Genomic DNA, 18,989 nt, shown 5'->3' with positions numbered 1-18,989 from the left:
ATGTCTCCCACCAGTATCCATGAAGCTGTAACAGGCTATCTTGTAAGTTTCAAGTAAAGTAAAATATTAGACCCTTCACAGTTCTGGACATCAATAACATCTTATGATTTGTTTATAATTTATAATTTCCAGGCCCTAGGGTTAAATTTTCTTTAACTAAGTAAAGCCAAGGCCACTCAGTGCACATTTTCTATCATGTACCACGTCACTCTTAGCTGTAAGAGACAAGAGAAATAGCCAATGAAGAGAAATCAACATAACCCACATTTGAAACACATAATGACCTATATTTGAAAAAAAAATTACAAAGCCACATGAGGCAGAATTTTCTAATTATCCAAAATTGCTTGGCTCTAAACATTTTTATCACCTTCTGGCTCCATGGTCTATATATCAAGAACCAAGATTGTCCAGGAAGCATTCAGACCAAATAATAAAACTTCAGTCAACCCATTCTAGCACAAAATAGGAACTAAGGAGTTGAGCTACACCAAGTTTTGCTTTTGAGACATTGTCTCTTCTTTCCATTTAGGTCTGTTTATTTGTTGTTCCACACAATATGAGAGTAATGGTCAATACTCCAACAACTTCTAACACAAATTCAGTTTTAGCTATCAGATTACCTAATTTTTAAAAATCTGTCTAAGGTTATAAATTTCTCAAACTCTGCAAACTCTTCTATAATTCCTGCATTCTTATTTTTCTACAAGTATTGAGTGTGTAGCTTACCCCAGTGAATGAAGATCAGGTCTAATTTTGGGTTCTGGGAGGTGCCTGGGAAAACATGTAAATGCCATGGTGTGAACATGAATGATAGTTACAAATATTGTTGAACTGTATATACTGTATTTTTTCTATTTTGAGTAACAAAACTGAAATGAAAATATCAGGACTGGGAAATTACTCTTTTCTCCAGAAACGAAGAATAAACTAAGTTGTATTCAGTTAATGTGAAAAGAGAAGCTTCCTTAAAGTCTGAGTTTGCAGAAATTCAGGAAGTATGGTATTAATGGGAAGTAAGATAGGGTCATAGGGTTAAGCATAATCAAAAAGAGGCAGGCGGTCCATTCTTCTTGTGCCTGAGTCAGCAGCTGGAGCTCAAGACCAGCACCCTAAGCTAGTCTTGACCAATGCAATTATGCCAGATTGAGGAGTTCAGAATTGAAACAGGCCTAGTACAGAAACCAAATCCTCCCGAGCTGTACTCTTCCCTATAACCTATCTCTCACCTGCCAACTCGGATACCAGTCTTTTATTTTTTTTGCTTTTGTTCCTCCCTGACTAGGCTTTGTAATCCTCTGTCTGAAAATTTATTATATATAGTTGGTATCCTATTTCAAACTGGAAAAATAAAAAATAATTCAGATGACACCATAAGATGAATCCAAGCATCTCACGACCAGTTAATTCCTGCTGACTTGCCACCCATCAGGTCAGATCTTGTGCATGTCAGTGTTAGCCTAAACCAAGTAATGTCAGTCTCATGCCTTTGGACTTTATAATCTAGACTGCTGATCAACAGATTAGAATCCCCTAGATCATGTTCCTAATAGTTTCTAGCTTTCTTCCCTTCTCAAACAGCTCAACTGCTGAGCTCTCAGCTTACAGCGTATCAGGTCCACTAAGGATTATAAAACAGTCTACCACATGTGTATGAAAAAGCTCCTTCACTTTTTTCTATCTCCTTTGGCTCCTACAATGATTTCTAGCAGAGTATATGCACCTATACATCATTCTCTCCATAAAAACATTTATGTTTGACATGCCAACCCCAAAGCAGTAGGACATATACAAAGGAAAATAAGGCACTTGCAGAAAGAAGCATTTTGTAAATCCTTGCCCTATACCAGATGCTGTTGTAAGCATTCATAGTTTGGCAGGAGAAATGTTCATATGAACACCACACATTTGGTTTAAATGCCATATTAGAGGTTTGCATAATGCACATGAAAATATAAAAACAGACACACTGAACTGGGTCTGCATGGGATCTACATTCACAAGGAGGTGATTTTAAAGTACATTGATAGGATGCAAAGAGGTTCCATAAGTGTAGAGGAAGGAAGAATCTGCATTCCAGGCAGACAGACCAGTATGTGCAATGAAAAGGATACACTGTAGACTGTGTCATTTCAACAGGAAGGACTGGAAGTGGAAATTGTTCCTTTTTACTTCTGCTTTTTTAGTAGGGGACCAGTTTCACAGATTCAATACAGAAAAGTTTTTATTTGAGATGCCAGCGCACACCAGCGTGCTGGAGGGAAGGAACACAGCAGGTGGAAAACTTGGAAAGAAAAGAGCTGTGATCCCTTCCACTGCCAACGTACTGTCCTCTAAGAAACCACAGTTGTGTGGATGTGGGAAGACTTTTTACACTGGGACACGTTACTCCAGCATTTTTACCAGCATGTTCCAAGTCAGTCGAGGCAGTCTTGGCATCAGTCCTTTCAGCAGAACCTGCCTTGGCACTTAACCTTTTGTGGCTCAGGCATGCCAAGACAAAAAAAAAATGGCACAAATGAAAGAACAGATCTATGTTCCAGAAAAAATACAACTAAGCAACGAAGAGATAGCCAACCTATCCGATGCACAATTCAAAACACTGGTAATCATGATGCTCACAGAATTGGTTGAATATGGTCTCAAATTAGATGAAAAAATGAAGGCTATGCTGAGTGAAATAAAGGAAAATGTACAGGGAACCAACAGTGAAGGGAAGGAAACTGGGACTCAAATCAATGGTTGGACCAGAAGGAACAAATATACATTCAACCAGAACAGAATGAAGAAACAAGAATTTGAAAACATGAAAAGAGGCTTAGGAACCTCTGGGACAACTTCAAACATTCCAATGTCTGAATCGTAGGCATTGATTCCTCTTCTCCAGAAGGAGAAGAGGAAGAGCAAGAAATTAAAAACTTATTTGAAAACATAATGAAGGAGAACTTCCCCATTCTGGCAAAGGAAATAGACTTCCAGGACATCCAAGAAGCTCAGAGAGTCCCAAAGAAGTTGGACCCCAGGGGGAACACACAAAGGCACACCATAATTTTACATTACCTAAGATTAAAGATAAGGAAAGAATCTTAAAAGCAGGAAGAGAAAAGGAGACAGTTACCTACAAAGGAGTTCCCATTAGACTGTCAGCTGACTTCTCAAAAGAGACCTTGAAGGCAAGAAAGGGCTGGAAAGAAGTATTCCAAGTCATGAAAGACAAGGACCTATATCCAGGATTACTCTATCCAGCAAAGCTTTCATTTAGAATAATGGAAGGGCAGATAAAGTGCTTCTCAGATAAGGTCAAGTTAAAGGAGTCCATGATCACCAAGCCCTTATTATATGAAATGTTAAAGGGACTTATCTAAGAAAAAAAAAGATAGAAAATATGAACCATAAAATGACAACAAACTTACAATTAGTAACAACCACACATAAAACAAAAACAAAACCAAACTCAGCAAACAACTAGAATAGGAACAGAATCACAGAAATGGAGATCACATGGAGGGTTACCAGCAGGAGAGTGGGAGAGAGAGGGAAAAGGAACAGAGAATAAGTAGCATAGATGGTAGGCAGAAAATAGACAGGGGGAGGTTAAGAATAGTATGGGAAATGTAGAAGCCAAAGAACTTATATGTATGACCTATGGACATGAACTAAAGGGGTAGGAGGGGATAGTGGGTGGGAGGGGGTGTGCAGGGCAGAGGGGAATAAAGGGAGGGAATGGGACAACTGTAATAGCATAATCAATAAAATATATTATTAAAAAACGAAAAGTTTTGCCCTGGCTGGCGTAGCTCAGTGGATTGAACGCGGGCTGTGAACCAGGTATCGCAGGTTCGATTCCCAGTCAGGGCACATGCCTGGGTTGCAGGCCATGGCCCCCAGCAACCACACATTGATGTTTCTCTCTCTCTCTCTCTCTCTCTCTCTCTCTCTCTCTCTCTCTCTCTCTCCCCTCCCTCCCCCCTCTAAAAATAAATAAATAAAATCTTAAAAAAAAGAAAAGTTTTTATTTGCATATATTTATGTTTTTAAATTCTTATTTGCATTATGTTATGCTTGGTGTATTAACTAGGTACTCCAATGTTTTTCAAAAGTTGAGCAATAAAGCAATAAAAACATTAACTTATTATTCTGAAATTTTTCATGTTTCCCATGCCTGCATGACTCTGTACAAAATACATATGGATTGGGAATATGGTGAACTTCTTGGTTCCCAGGAGAGACACGGACCTCTAAAGTACCCCTCAGAGTTCTGGCCAGTTTCAGCCCATGGCTGGCTGCCCACGGCCAGGCAACAAGGGGCAAGTTATCCAACTCACTGCATCCCTTTTTCTGTTTTATGCAAATAATGAGGAAAAAGTTCAAAACAAAAATGAAATACAATCAATCAACAAAATTCTTTATTAACTAAAAATTAGAGAGTTGCTCTACTCTCCAAGGTCAGACAGAAGCTCTCAGAGTTGGATGCTCCCTCCCTAGATCCCAGGTCTATTTCCCCACCCCACATGTGGGCACTAGGCCCCTTGACCCTCCCCTCACCGTTCTCCCTAAGTCTGCCATGTTCTCTGTACTTCAGAGTCTTAAAACAGACCATAGACATTCTATTCCCCACGTTCAGGTTGCTCCAGGCTGTATTACTGATTACTTCCTCTCATTTCCTATTGCTTTTGATTTTATTGCCAGGGTAGTGTGGCCTGATATTCACGGAGTCCTCACTTTGTGCCAACCCCTATGCTAGGCCATAGAGATACTGCTGAGTTCAGGCTTTGAGGTTTATTCTCTGACTTGTTATGGATGTGAAGTGTGCATTCACTGGCTGACTGTTTTTCATGGAGTCAGCTTTCTACACCAATTATTCAAAGGTGAGATCCTTTAGACTCGGTGTCACCTGGTCATGGAACACATTGGGGGGCTCCCACTCATGTCTTCCGTTTCCAATACCTCTCTTTTCATCATTGCCAGTGGCATCCTACTCTTTCACCATGTTGAAATGACCCTTCCTTTTAGCCTATTGTTCTAAAAAATCCTCCTCTTGTTTCTCCTAACTACCTCTTCCTTCCTAGGAAGGACCCATATGCTCAGTGTATTTGCTCATGACCTGAGTTTGAGGAGTGGTTGAGTCAATATTTTCTGCTCATAATCATTGATGTGAATCAGCTTTTCCCCATCCTGTTATGAGTACCCCTAAGAATGTGGTGAGACCTAATGGCAACAGCATACAAAATTATGAGTAAACATATTACATATTTATGGGGAAAGGGTGGTGGGAAACTATTTTCTTTTTAGATTGACGTGGGAACATTGTGGAACAGGATGCACACTTCTAACATAAAACAGATGTGAAAGAATACTTTTGTTTACAGATGGCTATATCAGCATTCTATAAGAACCAGTAGTTTATCTTCCTGTGGTCATATAATGCAATGCTAAAAGTTTTATATAAGTAAAATTTTATTTGTAAAACTTTGAGGAGCACTATGTTAACTTCCTAATCCCTAGAAAGTTATCTCTATAGATTTCTAACAAAGCAAATACTTTAAGCCTTAGTAATAATGACATGTCATGGACATGCCTCTAAGTAAAGGTGAACTGCTTTTTAAGAGAATTAACAGAATATTTTGATAATTTGAAAGGATTTTTACTGCAGTGATTTTTTCAAAATTCATTTCTCTATAAACATGAAAATGTTTACTATCAACTTAATGTTTTTGTTACAGTTCTTTTACAAAGCAACAACTGACCATCTTGTGAAAAAGTAACACCTACCAGCCCAAGTTGAGAAATAAAATACCTGTTTGACATATGTATACACACACACACACATACATACACATATATATAATTATTAGAGTAGTAAGTTCTATTATAATGGTATATTAGTGAGCAAAATTTGTTCAACCTGTAACTAATGTGCCATGGAAACTGACCTCTTTATGTATTCTAAATCTTTAAAAATCTTAAAAATTCTAAGTCTAAGACTTAGATCTGGTCTATAGTCTTTTCAGACTACCTGATGCTTTTAAAATCAGAACATTTCATATATGAAATCTTTCTTCTGGCTTTTCTTTAAAAATCAGTTTTTGGGCCACAGCCATCTAGTGACTCCTGGTAATAATTGACTTGGGCTAAGTGGAGACTGCCATTGTTTTGTAGGGCATCCTCTCAAGTTCACTACATGCCAACTCACCTGCCTGTATATCAGACTTCCTTTACTTGCTTTTATTTCCAGCCTAAGCATTTGAGTTGGCAAGACTGATTCATTCAGCCATCCCTCCATGCATCGGACATTTTTAGATATTGTGTATGACACACTGTTCTGCAACTAACAAGTACGTTACTAAACCTTAGCCCCTGCCCTGGAACACCTGAAAGCCCCACAGAGCAGACACATAAATGAATCATTGAATGACAGTGTTGTTCACAGCAATGAAAGAAATCTACGCAGAACATGGTGAGAGCTCTAAGGTGAAGTAACTCCAGCCTGGAGTTGTAGGGTGGGTCAGGAAAGGATTCTCTGAATGGGTGTGTCAGATACAAAAGGAGGCAGTGGTAATCAAGGCAGAGTGAACAGTCTAAAGAATGGGACTGAGTCAAAAGCATCAGCATGTTTATTGTGAGAACACAAAGATCAGGACGAAGGTGAAAAGAGCTGATGTTAGAGAAGGAAGTCAGACTGTAGAAGACAGTATACTCAGTAGGGTCTCAGATTGTATTTGACTGTTGGTAATGAGCTAATCCACATAAAGGGATATTCCAGTTTACTATCATGCCTTTCATTAATTAAGCTGGATTTAAAATTGTTATAAAATGCATTGTATAAATCTCTTTTGATGACTCAAGGGCACCATAATGTTAAACCTTATACCATGTTGCCAATACAGTAGCAATGCTACAAGTAAGTTTGAGGGTTACAGGACATTTCCTCTTATATGAATATTATTTTATTTGAGCAACTCATCATTTTTATATAAAGCCACTAGCCAAACTGAGAGCAATTGACAGAAAAGTAAGACATCTCAAGTACTGTCTACCACTTATTTGTTGTTTCTGATACACTGTAAGTTAAAAGTAAAGGATCAAGCTCATTAGGTATATACAATAATTCTCTGATTTAGGTTGGTATGAGCATTCATAAATTGTATTCATGAGCTTCACACCAACTCAGGAGTACCCCCAACCCCACCCACACATACAAACACCCTTTTTTTAAAACTTAGATGAAGGCTCTTGAGTACTTTTGAGAACAGTGGCCATCATCTGTTTTATCCTTCTACTCTGCATCTGACCTGGGGGATATCAAAATGGAGAGAAGCACCCTGAGGCTCGGTATAGATGGTATAGTCTGGGTTACACACAAGCCCCACTCATCTCTCTCTTCCACTCGGGGAAACATGTAGAAAGGCATATCAATATCAGGGGTTTCTAGGGGTTATATTGAATTGTCTAAACTTAATTTTTTGAATTTTTTTATTTTTAAAGATTTCTTATTTATTTTTAGACACAGGGGAAAGGAAGGAGAAAAAGAGGGAGAGAAACATCAATGTGTGGTTGCTTCTCACATACCCGCCACTGACCCAGCCCGCAACCCAGGCATGTGCCCGACTGGGAATCTAACCAGTGACCCTTTGGTTCACAGGCTGGCACTCAGTCCACTGAGCCACACCAGCCAGGGCCTAGACTTAATTTTTTTAAAAAGCAAATTCCTTTCAGAGTTTGGTCCTTTCTCTCTAGCTATTAGTAAATTGCCTGGGGCACACTTCACAAATGCCTAAGATACACCACAGCATCACAAAAAGATGATCTCAGTTGCTGGAATGAATGAAGTAAACCTGTGGTAAAATAAATATTTTGATATACTAAAAATCCAAACCTGTTTTGTCTGTGGGTGGTTCCTAATTCTGATTTCTATTCCTCCTCTGGACCTTTTGAAAATGGACAGGCCCAGTCATAAAAGGGAAAAAACACAAACTTTAAAAATAAAGATTATAAATGAAAAAAGAAAGGGGTGCACAGGGGAAAGAAAACAGGGGACATCACCCGATTTCAATGGGACTTGCCAGGATTTGAATGAGTAGTTATATATTTAGAGCCCATCAATTTGGGGCAGTCCCTAAATTTAAGAAGCTTATGACCTCATCCCAAGTTCCAAAATACTGCAGGGTAAATCCATTTGCAAATCACATCTTTAAAATTCCTTCTCTATTGTATTTCTTTTTTACTCCTTTCATTATAGAAAACACTACTTTCTGTACAACCAGAAATCTTAGAATAAGTGACTTAAATTTTGTTCTAGATAGTCCTACCAAAAATCCTAGTTTATACAATAAAATAAGATTCATACTCACACGTAGGCACCCACCTAGTTGTGAGTTAAAATATAATGGGAAAAGTTCCTTTGTCTCTGTCCCTTTGGAATATGATACTGGAATTGAGTATTAAAATGCCTTACCTAAGAGGGTATAGATTAGGGATTTAGGATATAAACTCTGGAGTCCAACTGCTTGGGTTTGCAGCCCTGCCCTGCCAATTACCTGTTAGACTTTGTGAAAGTTACTTTAGATGCTGGGTTCACATCTCCTAATCTGGAAAACAGAGATAATGGTCCACGTGGGTGGAGTGTGAGGTTTCCCAGGATGTCAAACAGGGCACAGTTGGAGGCTGCTGGGTAACCATGTGACTTCCGGTGAGTTGGTGGAGTAGGCATGGGTCCTCATGGAATGGCAAGGATGGGCCAGATGATGCTGAGCATATCACGGGTAGCACAGAGGGAAAGTAATAAAAATAAAAATAGGCTGTTCCTCCTGGGTATTTATGTTAAAAAAGGGAAGAGAAAATTAAAAACCCAGAGAACATACAATAAACAAAGCAGCCCAACGTTTATGTGCACTCAGCAAGTACTTACTCAACACCTCACACCCAGCTAAGCACCGAAAGATGAGAGGAACACAGTGGTGAGAAGCCTTATCTTTGACATTAGGGAGGCCCAGTCCTGTGTAGGCAAGGAAAGAATGTATCTCTTTCAATGGAAAACACCCATTTTTTTACATTTAAATACCTTTAAAACTGGACTTTATTTAACGATGATGCCTTTGATTGATTGGATAAACTATACTAACCGTAGCACAAAGGAGTGTCATGCTCTGAGAGCTAGACCCATGGCAGTTAGGCCAGTGGCTCAAAGTCAAGCTGCTCATTAAAAAAAGAAAAGAAGAGAAAGAAAGAAACAGGCCGCTGGACTTCACCCTCTGAGTTTCTGACTCAGTAGGTCTGGAGCAGGTCCCAGTGATTTGGATTCCTAACAAGTTCCCAGATAATGCTGGGGCACACGCCTTGAAAAATCCTGTTGTAGGGGAACTGTCTTTAAACTGGAGAATCCATATGTGTGGAACACACACACCTTTGCAAGAAGTACATGGACAGAAACTGTTTCACTGAAATCTCTGTTGAAGTCCTCCACGGCCATATGTATTCTCTAAAACTTCCCTTCGGTTCCCCTTAGATCACTCACATAGTCAATTAGTCAAACTGGTTCCCCTTTCTGATGTTCCATTTCGCAATCTCCCTTCCCTCACTTTGCAAAGGAAAAGTATAACCCTCACCCATTCCTACCACTGCTCTAATGTGTAAAAGCCTCTTGAACATTAAACTAACATCCCAAAGTTCAAACTAGGTATCCTTTAATCAAGGCACTAAGTCTCCCCATCCCTCCTTTTAAGAAATGTACTTCTATTAATTATTAAACAAAAAAATAAATTATCACTGACCAAAATGTGTGAGATTTTGATCCAAAAAAGTCTCAAATCTGGAGTCATCATGTTTAGGATCTGATCTTGATTCCACTACTTACTAGCTGTGAAATCTTGAGAAAGTTACTGAATCTCCCTGGGCCTCAAATTCCTCTTCTGTAAAATTCAGATAATGATGTTAAGGTCCTTTAGAATTATTGTGAGCACTAAATGAGTTAATACATGTGAAGTGCTTAAAATTGTTCCTGGCACATAGAAAATGCTATATGTGTTAAGTATTGTTGTTATTGTTGTAATTATATTAATTGCAATAATAACTCAGAAGATTTTTTTTACTTTTTAAGTTTTATATAGGTTTTTATTTGTTTCAGGAAACTTATATAGGGTCATCAATAGAAAGCTTTCAAGAAAAATAATGTGTAACATGATATTTAAGTTATATGAAAATATGATTTCAAGTAAAAGTAAAATATATTAAAAAGGGATTTATGTATTTTTAAATTAATGATGATGAATATTATATTGCTAGCTCTTAGATCAAATGAAATATAATTTGTAAAATGATGGGTCAATTTTATTTGAAAATATTGATTTTCACAAAATATTGTCATTCTTCCCAACTGTTTAAACTTAGGATGAAAAATTTTAGATAGTAAGTTAAAGATGGTAGTAGGTGTGGTAGTAGGTATTTCATAAGAATTTTCTTTATTAAAATACACTATTCCTCAATTTATCTGATTATATCACCCTAAAAATATAAGGGGTTTTTTTAAGATTTTATCTATTTATTTTTAGAGAGAAGGAAGGAGAAAGAGAGGAGAAAAACATCAATGTGTGGTTGCCTCTCATGTTCCCCCTACAGGGGACCTGGCCTGCAACCAAGACATGTGCCCTGACTGGGAATTGAAAAGGCGACCCATGCAAAGGCCCATGCGCAATCCACTGAGCCACACCAGCCAGGGCAAAATCTGAGGTTTTTAATCTGAGGTTTAAACCTCAGATTAAAAATCTAATCTAAAATTTGATAGAGAATAAAGTTTAAGTCTCTTAAATTCTAGACAGATCATAAAAGATATTGTACCAAATCTAAAATTTGAGGTTTAATCAACATAATGTAACTTTTAGACCATTTTCACTTAACATTCTTTTCTCACTTTCTTGGCTTTAAGCTGAATTATTTCATTTAAATATTTAAGACTTTCATGGATGTAATGAGCTTTCACAAATTCTTTCAACTTATTAAATAAAAAGTACCTTTCTTTTTGTAATTTTAGTAAAAACAACAACAAGAAAAGATAAATCCCCATGAGTGTTAGGTTAACACAGTGTAAATGAAGAAAGAATTTATGTTCATATATCCTTGTTTGTACAATTATTTTCTTATTGCTGTACAATTACAGTTGTCACCATTTTTCCCCCAATACACTCTCCCACCCCACCTCCCTCCCCCATTCAATCTTTTCCCCCTCCCATTGCCTTTGGCCATGGGTCCTTTATACACGTTTCTTGGCAACCCTTCCACTTCTTTGCCCCATTATCCCCCTCTCCCCTCCGACTTCTGGTTATTGTCAGTTTGTTCTTTATTTCAGTGTCTCTGGATCTATTTTGCTCACTTGTTTGTGTTGCTGGTCAGGTTCTACTTAAAGGTGAGAACATATGGTATTTGCTTTTCATCACCTGGCTTATTTCACTGAGCATAATGCTCTCCACTTCCATCCATGCTGTTGAGAAGTGTAGAAGCTCCTTCTTTCTTTTCGCTGCATAATATTCCATTGTGTAAATGTACCACAATTTTTTACCCACTCATTTACTGATGGACACCTAGGTTGCTTCCAGCACTTGGCTATTGTAAATTGTGCTGCTATGAACATTGGAGTGCATAGGTTCTTTTGGATTGGTGTTTCAGGATTCTTAATGTATGGTCCCAGCAGTGGAATTGCTGGGTCAAAAGGAAGCTCCATTGTTAGTTTTCTGAGTAAATTCCATACTGTTTTCTACAGTGGCTGCACCAGTCTGCATTCCCACCAACAGTGTTCCCTTTTCTAGGGTTCCCTTTTCTCCACAGCCTTGCCAGTACTTGTTTTTTGACTTACTACAGCCACTCTGACCAGTGTAAAGTGGTATCTCATTGTGGTTTTTATTTGCATCTCCCTGATAGCTAGTGATGCTGTGCATCCCCTCATATGTCTCTGGGTCCTCTGTGATTCCTTCTTGGTGAAGTCACTGTTCAGGTCCCTTGCTCATTTTTAATTGAATTGTTTATCTTCTTGGTGTAGAGTCGTTTGAGTTCTTTATATATTTTGGGAATCAAACCCTTGTCTGAGGTACCACTGGCAAATACATTTTCCCATATGGTTGGTTCCTTTTTCATTTTGCTGATGTTTTCTTTAGCTGTACAGAAGCTTTTAATTTGATACAGTCCCATTTGTTTTTCTGTCATTTATGTCCCTTGATCTAGGGGCATATTGGTGAAAATATTGCTGTGTGGAATTTCTGAAATTTTCCTTCCTATGTTCTCATCTAGGACTTTTATGGTAGTTATTTAAAAATATTTAACAGGCATAATTTTAGGAATTAAGTGTGTACACACAGCTCTTAAAATTCATTAAATTACCTAAGCTGAAAGAATATAAAACCCCAATATTGTAGTGTTTCTGAAAAGGCAATGATAAAAACATGGTAAAGGTAAAGTCTAGCAGTACTGTATGAGGCCCAGAGCAGAAAGATTTTAGAGGTAAGTCCAACCCACTGAAATCACTTTTTATAAGGGAGACATTGATTCATTTATCCAAGAGACATTTACTGAATCACATTACATGCTAGTCATTGTTTATAGATTAGCTGCTTGCCCTTGTGAAGCTGCCATTCCACTGAAGGGGAGAAAGTACAGACAGTGAAGGTAAAAAACAAAAAAAGCAAGCAAAAAAAAAAAAAACAAAGTCAAATGTGTTCAAGCACTGCTTGAGATGCTTGAGAACCATAAATTCTTAGGCAAGTTACTTTGTGTTTCAGAACTTCTGTTTCCTCATTTATAAGCAAAAATAATATTACCTTTCACAAAGGTTTGCTGTGAGGATGAAATCAGCTAATATAAATAAAGCAAAAGATTGTCAGTCTTACCTGTGTTTTAAAGTCAGCTAGAGAATAAATTTTAAGCCTCTTAAATTCTAGACAGATCATAGAAGATGTTGTATGCCTTACCATCTTTCACATCACATCTTCTCTTTCATTCACCTTACCTCTAGCACACCAAACACCATATTTCATTGAGTTTAAGCACATATCTCTCCCATTTTAACTTGCCTGGAATAGACTGCATGTTGCCATCTAGGGCTTCTTGGAATTGCTGCTGCCAGGTGTCAGTCATTACCATAATGTGTTTTTCATTGCCAGTGTGTGAGCAAGCAGTAAAAGCAATGGCATCCGAAGTGTCAGACTGGATGACAGAGGGGGGAAAATAAATCCTGGAAACAGTAGCTGAGCATTCTTTTCAAGACTAAGAAACTAATGCATGTGTGTATGTGCATGTGTATGTGCATCTCTGTGTTGGGGAGGGTGAGATGTATGTGAGAGAGTGGTGAATCATTTGTTTAGCAACATTTGGGAATTGATAATCAAAATAGTCTAGCTCTACATAATTGCAAAGTCAGTTTAATTACCTAGCACCAAAAGCTTTGTGTCTATCATGGGTTCTTCAAAGAAATGCTGCATCACCACTGTTCATTTTGGCATGGAGGACAATGCTGTGTGGGAAAGCAGGAGCATTTAACATTCTGAGTGGAAAAAGGACCAGAAAACTCCATCTCTAAATGTGAAGGAGCTTTAGGAATACCTTAACCAAATTTATTTTGTTTAGATTTTCTTTTTTCGTATGTGCATAAGAGTTATATATGACCCAAATCTATACCTAATTATCTATAAAGAGCTGCCTCAATAGGTATAAAATAAAAATCAAAGGTATCACTTAATTGACAGCATTTTTGCTTGGTTTTTTTTTGAAGGTATATCTAATGTCAGAGCAGGTTACAATTGATAGAACCTTAGATTTGATCAAACACAGTGTTTGTGGTTCCCAAATACGGTGTGTGGCATGTCAAAGGAGCTTAAGCAGATATTGTTGAAAGAAATGAATGCATCCCTCAAGATGAAATACAGTGCCTGGCCCTGAATGCCCCTCAAAGAAAAGGGATCCTGCAGAAAACTTTTCCTGGGCAGTAGTGGGGATCCTCACATTGCTCAGGGATTGGCTTTCCACAGTCACCACTGCCACTTCCACCTGTTCAATGCAAAATTCTGTTTCAAGGAGATTAACATAGTAATAATAAAAATGAGTTTATCTATAACAGCTTATCAGCCAAAAGAATTTTCAAAAGAGCTTCATAATCATGTATTTTCCAATTCTTATTATAACTCTCAAGATAATTTTGTTAGTAATTCCCATGAAGAAGAAAACACTTCCCAGTTTTGTGTGAGGATTTTGTGCTGACCTACTACACATCATGTCAAAATGCTCTCTGTGCTGCAAAACCAGAGCTGCTGTGATTGAAACATGAGATCTGCCATGAATAGTCAAGATTAACATGAACATCCACATGGTAAGTGATGTGGGGCAATATACACTTTCAGATCAGTATCATGTAAAATGCTTTTAAAAATGATGCAGATCCTCCAGTTTCACACTACCATTTTTCTAATACAACTGCATGAGAGCATAGAAGCAATTTCATCCACATGCTAGAAATCAACAGTAAAAGAAAGGTTCATCATTTGTAATCTTTAGTCATAAAAGTCCTCTTGATAAAATGATCTACAGATTACCTAGTTTTGGTACATTCATAATCTTCTTTTGGTGACAAAGATTGGAAGTTTTTCAAAACCTATCACTGTTTAGATAAGTGATAAAACAGAATCATCTGCTGCTTCTCTCTGTCTTCCCATTTCTGTCAACTACCAGTTGTGTAATCTTTGGGAAGTCACTTAACCTCACATTGCTGTGGTATTTTTTCTTCCTTATCAGTAAAATGGGGTATAAAAATTGCATACTTCATTGGTCTACTATAAATATCAAATGAGTTAATACTTATAAAAACACTTAGAGGAGGGCCTAGTACATAGAGGCCCCTAATAAATCCAGCTATTCATTTTATTATTACTAGACATAACCATGTAATAGATGAATGAATATATAGTTGAATGAGTTAATGAAAGAAGTATATTATAAAGCTTGACCTTCAAATATAGTTAAGATTTCAATAGAAAGAGAAGATGGAGGTTAAACATATTTATCACTACTATTCAGAACCTTTCTTTCTGTCTTCTCCGCTCAACCAGAGTATAACTTAGTTACAATGAGCACAGAACAAAAAACCTTGGTTCAGTAGATCAGACCCAAAATGTGGCTTCTCAATAAGCTATGAAAAGAGAGAAAAAGGGATGATGAATATGCTCTCCAAGAGCACAACCCACAAGGTAGCCAGCTGTGCCAAGGACAAGTATGGAATGCTGAAAGAATAGGGCACTCTGCAACCTGCCAGCCCTTCTGCCCATGTGTTCCAACCTGTGCTATCTAAGATGCATTGGCTTTTGTCCACTTGACAATACCAGTTGTGTAATTTTCTGCATATTGTTTAACATCTTTAAATTTCATTATTATCATTTATGAAATGGACATTTAACAGAACCAACTGCCTGCTCTAAAGAGCAAATTACATTTGTATGACAACTAGAAAAGGACCTGCTACAGAGTAGGTATTCAAAAGGTGTTAGTCCCACCAAATATATGTAAAGAGTTTAGATCAGTCCTGTACAGAAACAACAGCTTGCATTGAACCATAACTCTCGTAATTAACATCATCTCTACTCTTGGTCCCAGCTGAGTTATCTGAATCAGGCAGAAAACAGTTATATAGTTATAGCATACTCATATACATTGTATGGGTATTGGTTACACTCATTTCTATAGTCTGTTCTAAACAGACATTCTATAAGAAATGTGATTCAATCATTTCCAATGGCTTAAGAGTCTTGAATGGCATGTCAAATTTTAGGTGCCAAAGTTTAATTGAAACTTGGCATATAGATGAGCACTTCTCCATGTACTGAGAGCAAGTGGAAGATTCCTAAACAAAGAGCAGTCACAGATGGTAATTTTACCCAACTGGATCCACTTATAGCCATATTTAGCATGTTTTTATGGAAGAGGGAAAAAACAAGAACGGACTTTAAGAAAATGTTTTCCTTTTATGATTTACTTTCTAAAAAAAAACAAAGATTAATTGCCTTATGAAGTTACTTCTTATAACTCAAGGAATGTAGCTAACTGTCTAGAGAAAAAAAAATATGCAATGTCTTCCTAGAGGTAAACCAACATTCTATTAAAGAATGCATGTAGACATTTCAGCACATCGGGCAATAACTCCACAACCTGCAGTGTCTATCCCCTTAAAAACATGTTTTCTGATAATAATTTGTTATCAGTAGATGTTGATTGCTTCAAGGCAAATGAGGTTTGGAAACAAAATAGGTGGTTTTTGTCATGCAGAACACAGATCACCAAAGTGGTTAATTAACAAAATAGGTGGTTTCTGTCATGCAGAACACAGATCACCAAAGTGGTTAATTAAAGGGACCCATCATTAACCCAAGTGGCTAGGGGAGATGTTGGTTCTTAATTGAAGAAGGGGAAGCAGATTTAAAGGTGATTGTTATACTTGCTTTTCCCCTGAGAGCAGCTTTGAAAATGCAAACTCTTAACCAAGGGCCAGGTCTTTGCTTTATGGTTATAAATATTACTTCAAAGGACATTATAGTAGAATTCTCTCTGAATTCTAAACCATTCCATATATATATATATATAAGAAATCATGATATTACACATTCTCCTTTGATAGATTTTAATTATATTTTTCACTTATTTATTATTTTTAATCCTCACCTGAGGATATGTTTATTGATTTTAGAGAGACAGAGAGAGAGAAGGAAACATCTATGTGAGAGAGAAACATCCATCGGTTGCCTCCCGTAAGTGCCCCGACCGGGGATTGACCCCCAACTTTTTGGTGTACTAGAAGATGCTCCAACCAACTGAGCACCCAGGCAGGGCTGATTTTATTTATCTCTTGATGAATATGTTTTTGTAAGGAAAAAGGCTGCTTGATTTTATCCTTATACTACTGCTGGGTATTGTGTTCTGATGTGTCTGTCCCTTTGTGGGTCAGGGAGTGAAGCCATACCTCTGTGGGTAGCTAGTGGGATCTTTGCTTAAATGGGTGAATGTACCTAATGTCAATGATTCAGGAAAAGAGGGATCCTAGAAAAAGAAATGGAGTTTGAAAGGCATATCTTACACTGGATTAAAAAGATGGCAAGGGCTTGGGGGTTGTCTGTCTGGACTAGGACTTATTAAGGGCTAGATTGTTTGAGGATGGTCTAGGGAGAGGAAGAATGCTCTGCTCTCTGCCAAGTGGAAAAAACTTGGTGTTAGGCAAGGTGAGTCCTTTGGAGACATTGTATATGAGCTGGAAGAGCAGCTATAACCAGCAGAGTTCTCTGTTTGTTAATTCTCTTTGGCTATACCCGAACGTCTGACGGGTCCTGATAAAGACACAGCCTCATCTCAGGTGAGCAGAAGAAACTTGAAGAGAAGAGCCTGAGGCTAGAGAGCTAAAAGGAGAGCAGTGTGGTGGTGGCAGTAATGATCAGTAGTAACCAATCCCCCAGAAGAAGGTGAATTTCAGTGTACTGGCAGCTGGAATACAAGATAAGTATCACCTTGTATGTGGAAATTCATTCTTCTGCCTAACCTAGAGGACTTAGATGTTATTTTGTGAAAATACCCAGCCCTGGTTACTGTGGCTCAGTGGATTGAGTGCAGGCCTGCTAACCAAAGGGTTGCTGGTTCAATTCCCAGACAGGACACCATGCTTGGGTTGCAGGCCAGGTCCCCAGTAGGGAGCATGCAAGAAGCAACCACACATTGATGTTTCTCTCCCTCTCTTTCTCTCTCCCTCCCTCTGTTTCTAAAAATACATAAATAAAATCTTTAAAAAAGAGCCGATATCACTTCATTCCTTATTATGACAAATAGAGGGGTGGGCAAAAGTAGGTTTACAGTTGTGCGTACACAAAACACAGAGTTTATTTTTGCTTTATTTATTTATTTATCTATTTATTTATTGTATTATTTATTATTTTGCCTACTTCTGCCCACCCCTGTATCAAGGACAGGATCATATCTTTGTTAAGGAACAAATTAATTTGTTCCTTCTCTTTGTTATACACTGCTAAACATCAAGAGATAGAGGATCACCTCATGTCTACAGGCTTACAGTCTAGTAGTAGAGGAAAAGAAATAGATGAAAAAATAAGTGTAAAAACATAACAGATGTTTGAACAGACATATTTATCAGACATATGGAGGCAAAATGAGGGAAAAACATAAAAATTCAATGATTCATAGACCTGAGTCCATATGCTAACTTTAGTCTTAAACTTCTTTAAGAGAGTAAGTATGCCCTATCAGTAATTCATGTCACAAAACATTTTTAACCTGCAATCTGAATTTTTCATTCACTTATTTATACATAAATGTGTTGAAGACACATTTTATTTTGCCTGGAGAAAAGAAGACTGTGTTTGGGGATTCTATTCATCTGTGGTCTCTGACATTAGGTGACTTCTCTTAAATCAGGAATTAAAAGTCTGGGTCCTGATATTCACACATAAGTTTCATCCAAAACCATCCGGAAGTCAAAAACATTTTAAAGAATCCATGACCCATAAAATGTCATTCTTAACTATAACTGAAAAAAGTTTTTAAAAAAGATGAGGTGACATATATTAAAGAAATTTTTCATTTATCTTTATTTAATAATAGGTTCTCCATAACATAAAATTTTAAATAATAGTATGACCTACAAGTAAACACCAGAGAAACATTATTGTGACAATGTTTATAATTCAATATCACGCTTATGGCACATTATTCAAGTTCTTTGATCATTAATAAAATAATATACTTTGAGTTTAAACAACTACTATGCTGTAATAGTCTCTTTCTTCAGTGTGCATTCTTTATTGCTTAACCATGTACATGAAATAACTTTGTCTCCCAAATAAACAATAAAAATAATATTAAAATCTTTGTTCAAAGAATGTCTAGCATTTTTAAAATATTTTTATTGTTGTTCAAGTACAGTTGTCTCCATTCCCACCCATAACTCCACTCCCACCCCAGCC

At 37.4% G+C, this 18,989-nt stretch overlaps 1 protein-coding gene across 2 annotated transcripts in view; it reads right to left on the bottom strand.

Annotated features, from left to right (window-relative positions):
- Positions 1-18,989, bottom strand: part of TRPC6 (transient receptor potential cation channel subfamily C member 6) — a 118,432-nt gene that overhangs the window by 88,403 nt on the left and 11,040 nt on the right. The gene's annotated exons all lie outside the window — the stretch shown is intronic.

The sequence above is a fragment of the Phyllostomus hastatus genome, unplaced genomic scaffold, assembly GCF_019186645.2.
Source record: "Phyllostomus hastatus isolate PE091 unplaced genomic scaffold, TTU_PhHast_1.1 phas_scaffold_317, whole genome shotgun sequence".
Classification (NCBI taxonomy): domain Eukaryota; kingdom Metazoa; phylum Chordata; class Mammalia; order Chiroptera; family Phyllostomidae; genus Phyllostomus; species Phyllostomus hastatus.
This window is presented reverse-complemented; position numbering and strand designations above follow the sequence as displayed.